The sequence below is a fragment of the Periplaneta americana genome, chromosome 5 (assembly GCF_040183065.1).
Source record: "Periplaneta americana isolate PAMFEO1 chromosome 5, P.americana_PAMFEO1_priV1, whole genome shotgun sequence".
Taxonomy (NCBI): domain Eukaryota; kingdom Metazoa; phylum Arthropoda; class Insecta; order Blattodea; family Blattidae; genus Periplaneta; species Periplaneta americana.
Genome location: NC_091121.1, coordinates 81,084,949 through 81,093,234, shown reverse-complemented (window position 1 = coordinate 81,093,234; position 8,286 = coordinate 81,084,949). Strand labels below are relative to the sequence as shown.

At 36.8% G+C, this 8,286-nt stretch overlaps 1 long non-coding RNA gene across 1 annotated transcript; it reads left to right on the top strand.

Annotated features, from left to right (window-relative positions):
* The first annotated feature begins 1,052 nt into the window (after nt 1–1,052).
* On the top strand, nt 1,053–7,770 carry LOC138699875 (uncharacterized). Its single transcript, XR_011332108.1, has 2 exons — nt 1,053–1,291; nt 7,460–7,770. It is a non-coding gene; the product is annotated as an uncharacterized lncRNA (long non-coding RNA).
* Nucleotides 7,771–8,286: the final 516 nt, after the last annotated feature.

Below are 8,286 nucleotides of genomic sequence, written 5' to 3'. Positions count from 1 at the left end.
GACAATTATTTATTTTCTAGCTTAAATCCTGGTTTTAAAAATGCAGTCGAATAATGACAATAAATTATTAAAAGTAAAATAACTTCACTTTTAAACAACATTGATTTGACACTTCTCAGTATTATTGTAATAGTGAATTATTTTCATTTTTTTCGATCTTCTTTTCTAAAAACGAATGTGGAGAAAATATTTGAGAAGTTATTTATGATGTTGCACTTAAGGGGAGGCAGAGGTGAAATTTTGAACAAAACTGAAGAAAAAATGAAAATTTGTTTTTTATTATTTTTATACACTATATTTTCATATTCCGATGTTAGTTTTTGATTTTGTGCCCTTTAAAAGTGTGAAATTAAAACCAAGACAACTGTATTACTATATTATTCCCATAATAAACTAATACTTATCATTATTTATATACCTTCTCTGAACATATAAATAAAAATAAATATTGAAAATTTCTTACAATATGGTGCATGGAACATTTTATATCAAACGATATGAAGTTTTAAAAAATTATTAATATTTACAGAACTATTGTACTTAGAAAGTTGAAACTTGGTATGTCCATTACTAGTAACATACGTAATATCCATGATCAATTTCAAACAAATCGGATAAATTTTGTGGATTTTGAAATATTCAACTCTGCCTCCCCTTAACATAGGATCAATGAAAAGATCAAGTAGGGCTTTTATCAAAGTAGCTGTTGACGGACGTGGAGAGTAGAAGACACTGTCAAAGTGCGCATGGAAGGGCCCACAATCATTTGTGGTTTTGTCAGTGTAACAGGGGGAAGATAATGGTAGTGGTTTTGATAATGGTGGTGGTAATGATTGTGATGATGAAAGTAGTGGTGATGATAATTATATTGGTGATGACAGTGATAACAAACTCGCCAGTCAATTATTCTGATGGATAAGTAAATTTCCTGCTGTCTATACTTGTAACTGTCACACTAACTGCACATACTTCCTTGCCTTCTTTCTCTGTCGATCCTTCCTTCCAATCAGCGATTCCCCGCAATCAATCACGCGCGCTCTCCCTCCCACAGACTCGGACGTAGCTGATTACGATGCAAAGCGCGGAAAAAATACGAAATTTCTTTACGAATGAAGGACGACATTGTTAAGTAAATCGCGCACGACAGAGTGAGGGGGAAGAGGGGACGTTAGTGTTGAGGTATAAATATCGGGATGGGCGCTCCCATCAGCACTAACCGCCCAGAGTCTCGAACTCAGTGCTCTGCTCACGGAAACTACAACCAGCAACTGCCATCACCATGAAGTATCTCGTAAGTGAACACTTTTATATTAATTAACAGTTTATTAACACCAGCTGGTCCACACCTGTGGAGTAACGGTTAGCGCGTCTGGCAGCGAAACCAAATGGTCCGGGTTCGAATCTCGGTCGGGGAAGTTACCTGGTTGAGGTATTTTCCGGAGTTTTCCCTCAACCTAATACGAGCAAATGCTGGGTAATTATCGATGCTGGACCCCGGACTTATTTCACCGGCATTATCACCTTCATCTCATTCAGACGCTAAATAACCTGAGACGTTGATACAATGTCGTAAAATAACCTACTAAAAATAACACCGCGGTTATTTTAATCTACAATCCAGGTTCGAATAGGCTACCTAAGATGCTGTCGGTTTAATAAGCTACTGTTTAATTTATTTTGAGAAAATCTCTCATTGAGCTTAATAGTTTATAGGCTAGTTGTTTCTTTTAATATTACCTTCCCATAAATAATTACAATTAGTACTATCATTACGTTATATAGATGTCAAAATTGGACATAGACTACAGACCAATAAAGTTAAATAGAGTTCACTGAAATCAGATCCTACATCTCTTGGAGGATACATATTATTTAGTCATAAGAACAATTTAATAAGAATGTCGTAATGTATCTGTTAAACTAAACTGATATTAAATTATAATGCATGAGAATTAACAAGATTTGCTGCGTCATTAGACGAAGTGAAGAGATTTGAAGAGTGGAAAAAGTTTATTCCATAAAGGATGATGATGATGATGATGATTATGATGATATGAATATTTCCATCGTTTTTTTACTTGGTTATTTAACGGCGCTGTATCAACTACGAGGTTATTTAGCATCGATGGGATTGGTGATAGCGAGATGATATTTGGCGAGATGAGGCAGAGGATTCGCCATAGATTACCTGACATTTGCCTTACGGTTGGGGAAAACCTCGGAAAAACGCAACCAGATAATCAGCCCAAGCGAGAATCGAACTCGCGCCCGAGCACAACTCCAGATCGGCAGGCAAGCGCCTTAATTGACCGAGTTACGCCAGTGGCCTTCCTCCATATTAAAGAGATGTTATTTCCATGAATAAGAGAATACTTTACTCTTAAAACTTTTGTAGGCCTATACTCGCATACAATTTCCGGTTTAATTGCTTTTTCAACAAAACATATATTTAGATAATCGTATATAACACTTTTTTGTCCAACGAGTGTACTTAAATTCCGTTATTCACCCAAGCGTCCATATCTGGGCAACGCGCCGAAGATGTAAGTCTTCAAGCCGCCACAGGCGTTGCTCTCGGTGCATCATGGGATACGAACTATATAACACCACATGATGATTATTATTATTATGATTATGATTATTATTATTGTTATTATTATTATTATTATTATTATTATTATTAGAGTAATGGTGGAATGTTGGTAGAGTAAAGAGAGTTCCCCGCGAAAACTTACCACCAAACAACGTCTTTTCTACAACAAATTTCACTTGGACCCATCGGAAATCGAAACCGTGTTACCAGTGTGGAAAGTCGACTCTATAGTAGTTTGGCTAACGTATACGTAACTAATACAAAATATTTCACGATCTTAATATGTACGCAGGTTTTAGGTGAGCTACTTCGTGCAATTCTACGAAGCTCTTCCTCAGTAACATCTTTAAGATAATCTTACTACTCTCTCAGTTGTCAATAATTACTATTCTGGTCTTCAAGTTGTGTTGCACATGCACTGCATTTTAATCAAAAGGTTCTTAAATTGTAACGTAAAGTCATATTATTTTATTATAGTGTTTTCTTTGAACCTCAAAAGCATCAAATGTCTACTTTTAATAACGCTTATTAACTGATGCAACTCTTCATTCATTCATAGTTTTCTGCCCCCAGACAGGTCTTTCACTGCAAACCCAGCATTCTCCAATCTTTTCTATTTTCTGTCTTTCTCTTAGTCTCCGCATATGATCCATACATCTTAATGTCATCTATCATCCGATATCTTCTTCTGTCCCGAACTATTCTCCCGTTTACCATTCCTTCCAGGGCATCCTTCAGTAGGGAGTTTCTTCTCAGCCAGTGGCTCAGTCAATTCCTTTTCCTCTTCCTGATCAGTTTCAGCATCATTCTTTCTTCACACACTCTTGCCAACAAAGCTTCATGTCTTATTCTGTCTGTCCATTTCACATGCTCCATCCTTCTCCATATCCATATTTCAAATGCTTCTAGTCGCTTCTCTTCACTTCGTTGTAATGCCCATGTTTCTGCCCCTATACATTGCCACACTCCACACAAAGCACTTCACTAGTCTCTTCCTTAGTTCTTTGTTCAGAGGTACGCAGGTGTTTCTATCGACTACCTGGCTGCAGCTCATGCTACTGCTTAGAGTACTCTCCAAGTATTTGAAGCTGTCCACTTGCTCTACTGCCTCGTTCAGTATTCGCACGTTTACTTGCCTTATTTTTCTTCCGATAACCATGCTCTTCGTCTTGTTTGCATTTATCTTCATGTCATACTGCTCACAGCTGTCATTTAGCTCCAGTAGCATATCCCTTACTATCGTCTCCTCTTATGCTAACAACGCCGTATCATCAGCAAATGTTATGCAGTTTATACTTCTTCCTCCTACTATCACCCCTCCCATGTTCTGAAAACAGTTCTTTACTAAATCCTCCAAGTAGATGTTGAACAGGGTAGGTGATAAAGAGCGTCCTCTCTCTAATTCACTTCCTTCAGGAAATAATAAGTGTGTTGATTTCGTATCTGTTCCAATTAATTTGCACACCAAGTACCCGTAACGTAGCAAATACTACTTCTATGATCGAATAACACAGTTTGATTCTGGAATGAGGTGGTATGGTCGGCACCATGATTCGACCGCCTTTACTCCCGGTGAACACCCGGTATTCAATTTGACAGGAAGTTGAGTAAACTTAGGAGCCTTTTGGAAGTTTCTGTAACAACAAATATATACTCACCAATCTGGATTGAACCTAGGAACCTAGGACGATCAAATGAGCTAATCGGCCAGCTATTTTACCCGTACTGAGGGAAATATTATTTCCACGATCCTATATCCTGTGCTATTATTATTATTATTACACCTATTACTGATCAATCTATTGGAGATTTATATTGCTGAACAAGCTTCCTAAACAATGTCAGATATTCGAAATTAGCGGAATTCCCTGATCATGTTGTTAGCACGGTGCCTGCCGATTAGGGCTACACATTGAAACATACTACAAATAATACATGTTCAGTTAATACGGAAATGATATGTTTCCACTCCTCAGATCCGTTGAATTTATAGTTGTAAACGTAATTCCTTACGTCATAGCGGAAAACAATGATAGGAAAATTTTGTGTTGTTTTGTAGAACTAAAATTTTCATTTAGAACAGTAGATCTATGGAGAATTAAAATTTCACAGTAATTCATATCCAAAAACTATAGACATTTCTGATTTTAAAATGATCTCAGTAAGATTTGCGTTCGTAATATTTTGAATCGAAACGGAAGATGTTTGTTTAACAGAAATTTGCCTGTCCTCAAATGAATACTTCAATAAATAAGAATAATTGAATTCAATTGACGTTTATTTTTAAACCTTTTTCATCTTAATGATAGGCAGACACAAAGTATGATTCAGAGGCAATATCACAATACTGGAGTAATGGTGGAATTAACAATATACACAGAAATCGAAATACTCGGAAATAAACTAACCCACGACCACTCACCACCATAAATGCTACAGAATTTTCCGGGTACTTACTACAGGATTTTGATAAGGTCATGTCAAGTGCAAAAATTCCACATTTCGTTAGAGTTTTATATCTAAGAAATTTACTGATCTTCGTATTACGACTTACTGGAGAGAAGCGGAAAAAGCCTGAGATGTGAGAGCGAATTTCTTACAGTGAATATCTGTCTACACAAAAAGAAGTGGAAGTTATTTCCATTCGACCGTGACCTCCTGAATGATAATTCGCTTTTTCTTTTCCTCCTGACCTTCCAATTTATGTTAGTGCAACAGGGGCACATGTATGCGCCTTGCTGTGAGTATCGCGTAGCAAGTGGCGTTTACGACGACATAGAGAAAGGGAAACCTACCTGTCCGTCCCGTTACCAAGAGAGGTTCTTGAAGCTATGATATATATATATATATATATATATATGTTCAGCGAAATTCCTGTAAATGTAACGGTATTATTCCAATTCAATTTTTTAACTGCAAATTCCGAAATCTTAATATCAAAAATATTAAATAAGGTAATAATAAGCGCCTACTATTAAATATAAATTGCAATGCAACATGCTATTGCAGAATTGTATGAAGAGTGGTTTAAAAACTCGCAGTGACTGTTGTCGATAGCATATGAAATCCGGTGGAATCAGTTTCACATATTCACTTGATTACATTATATTATATTATATTATATTATATTATATTATATTATATTATATTATATTATATTATATTATATTATATTATATTATATTATATTATATTATATCATATTATATTATAAATAGATCACGTCTTGATAAAGAAACGAAGACATACTATGAGAATATTAAAGATTTTTTTATGATTTGAAGACATACTAGTACAATTCTCATCTCATTGAGGTTCTGGCTGATATGTGCATCTATTATCGGGCAGTACATCTCACTCGACGATGTCTGTCAGAGGATGTAAAAAAAATGTTATGTTTTATTTAACGACGCTCGCAACTGCAGAGGTTATATCAGCGTCGCCGGATGTGCCGGAATTTTGTCAATACTTCGTGACAAGTGTGATCAGTGTACGGCAGATTTTCTTAGTCAGTATTCAGTTTTGTACACAATAGAGGAGAGCAGGTGAAATAATTGTTCTATAAATCCTGAATTCTGTTTCTGAATATGAATTTGGAACTCAGTGACTGACTGATCATGTAATAACATATATTTGAATTTGACATTTCAGTTTCTATTCCTTCCTCATTTAAATTTAATTCACCAATTTTCACTCCTAAATATCTGAACCTAAGGTTCTACGAGTATGATTGTCAGAAATTCAAATTAATACAAAAAAACGTAGATTTTACAAAGTGAAAAAGTTTCTGTGTCTGTTCAGTCAACTGTCCGAAGACAGGCTGAACCTGACAAGTGATATAGGACTATAACACATACTACGGATGAGTGGCAGAAATTGCTGGACAATGAAGGAAAATTTCATTTACAGACAAATATTGGTCCTGTATTTCTGCAGTTTTTATATTTGATATTGTTGTTATTAGAGATGAACAAAACTAACTGCCGCTCTCGCTCGCTGTGTTCGTTACATTTGTCTTTAGAGTCTCGTCTCGTCATTCTCATACGCTTCGAATCTCGCTCGTCATTCTCGAAATAGCATTTGGTTGGCGAGGAAATATTCCGTAACTTTGAATAACATACATCATTGAAATAAATAACATTATAAATGTTTAAATGAGACAAAAAACAAAATAGAATAGTATCTTAGTTATCAAAATGTTCTGGTTCTATTATATATTTCGGTTATATAAATAAAAAAAACAATTCTCAAATAAATTTGCATTTCTAAGAAACATAAAACATGACAATATCTTTTTACTTGAGATTGCACACTTGATCTTAAACATATGAAAAGAAAATTCCTAGCCCTTTAATAAGGGCCTAGTAATCAAAGACTGGGGAACGGATTATTATACACTGAACGGTAGAGATGATGTTTCAAATAGGATATTTGATTGTTTATACATATATAACAGGTGCCAAAGTAGATAAAAGTTCAGTCAGGTATAAACAACTGCTGACTTCGGGACTTCGGGAGATGATCAATATCGTGTCTCGGAAGACTTACAACCAGTCTTTACGTCGAAGACGCGACGTAATACAACATTGCCGTGCGGGTCTTCGGCTTTGCGGGCGCTGTTAGTCTCGTTTTCTCGATCGTGGTTCATTCCTAGTTCTTATACTGGTCGAGTGGAAGAGAAGACTTTAACGCCTTAATTCTGCCAGTAGAAATAAATTTACTAAATAAATAAATAAAAACAGAAGCTTGCAGAATCAGTAAACAACGAAGTGAGCTTCACAGTGAAAATATCACCATTACAGGTGATACTGAAGTTTACTTCCTGGCTTTTCCTCATATATTAACCGTGTTATATATCTATTTCAGGTTGCAATTGTTCTGTTGGCTGCCCTGGTCGCCATGGCGTACGGAGCCGCATTCCCGGGACCTCGTCCCTTAGCGGCGGGCCCTGCCCCTAAGGAGGCCCTGGCAGGATCCGAGTCTGTGTACTATCCCTACGCATACTCGTATTATCCCTACTACCCCATCGCGTACTGGGGATGAAGACATCACCACTCGCACTGCCAAGCTTTCTTTGATGATGACGCCGCGCGATGTGACCCTGCTGCCAACAACTGCTCCTTAGCTCTGTGTAAATTTCAACTCTTTCGTTTCAATAAATCGCTCGTAACAACAAATCTCTGTCCACATTCTTATTCCTGTATCATGAATAGATACATGTTTATACACTATGTTTCAGAATCCAACACACAAACTGGAAGGTACAGTCCGCATTTCACGAGAAGATCCGAGCAAGGAATGCGAGTTTTTCCCCACTCTTATAACCTACCCTCAACTCCGAACCGAGTGGCCATTGACTGAGTCATGTTTGTACCAGCCGGCCAATGACATCACTCCCATCCACCTGCTCCTTCAAGAACGCTGAGTTACTGGCTTACTCTCTCCTCTTACCCCGCAAGGACCGTACTCCCCTCGCAGAGATTCTCTCGTGAAATTTGGACGTTGGGTTGGTCAAGACAAACATTTTTTGTCAAAAAACATGGGTGGGCAACTCTCCTTTATCCTGCTACGCGATGATTAAACCATAGGAGTAGAAAACTGTTAAGGAAGAAAGTAGAACTTCACTGTTTCTTAAATCATGATAATTGTTAAAGTGTTTTATATGTGGTTGAATCATATTTATAGCTAATGTT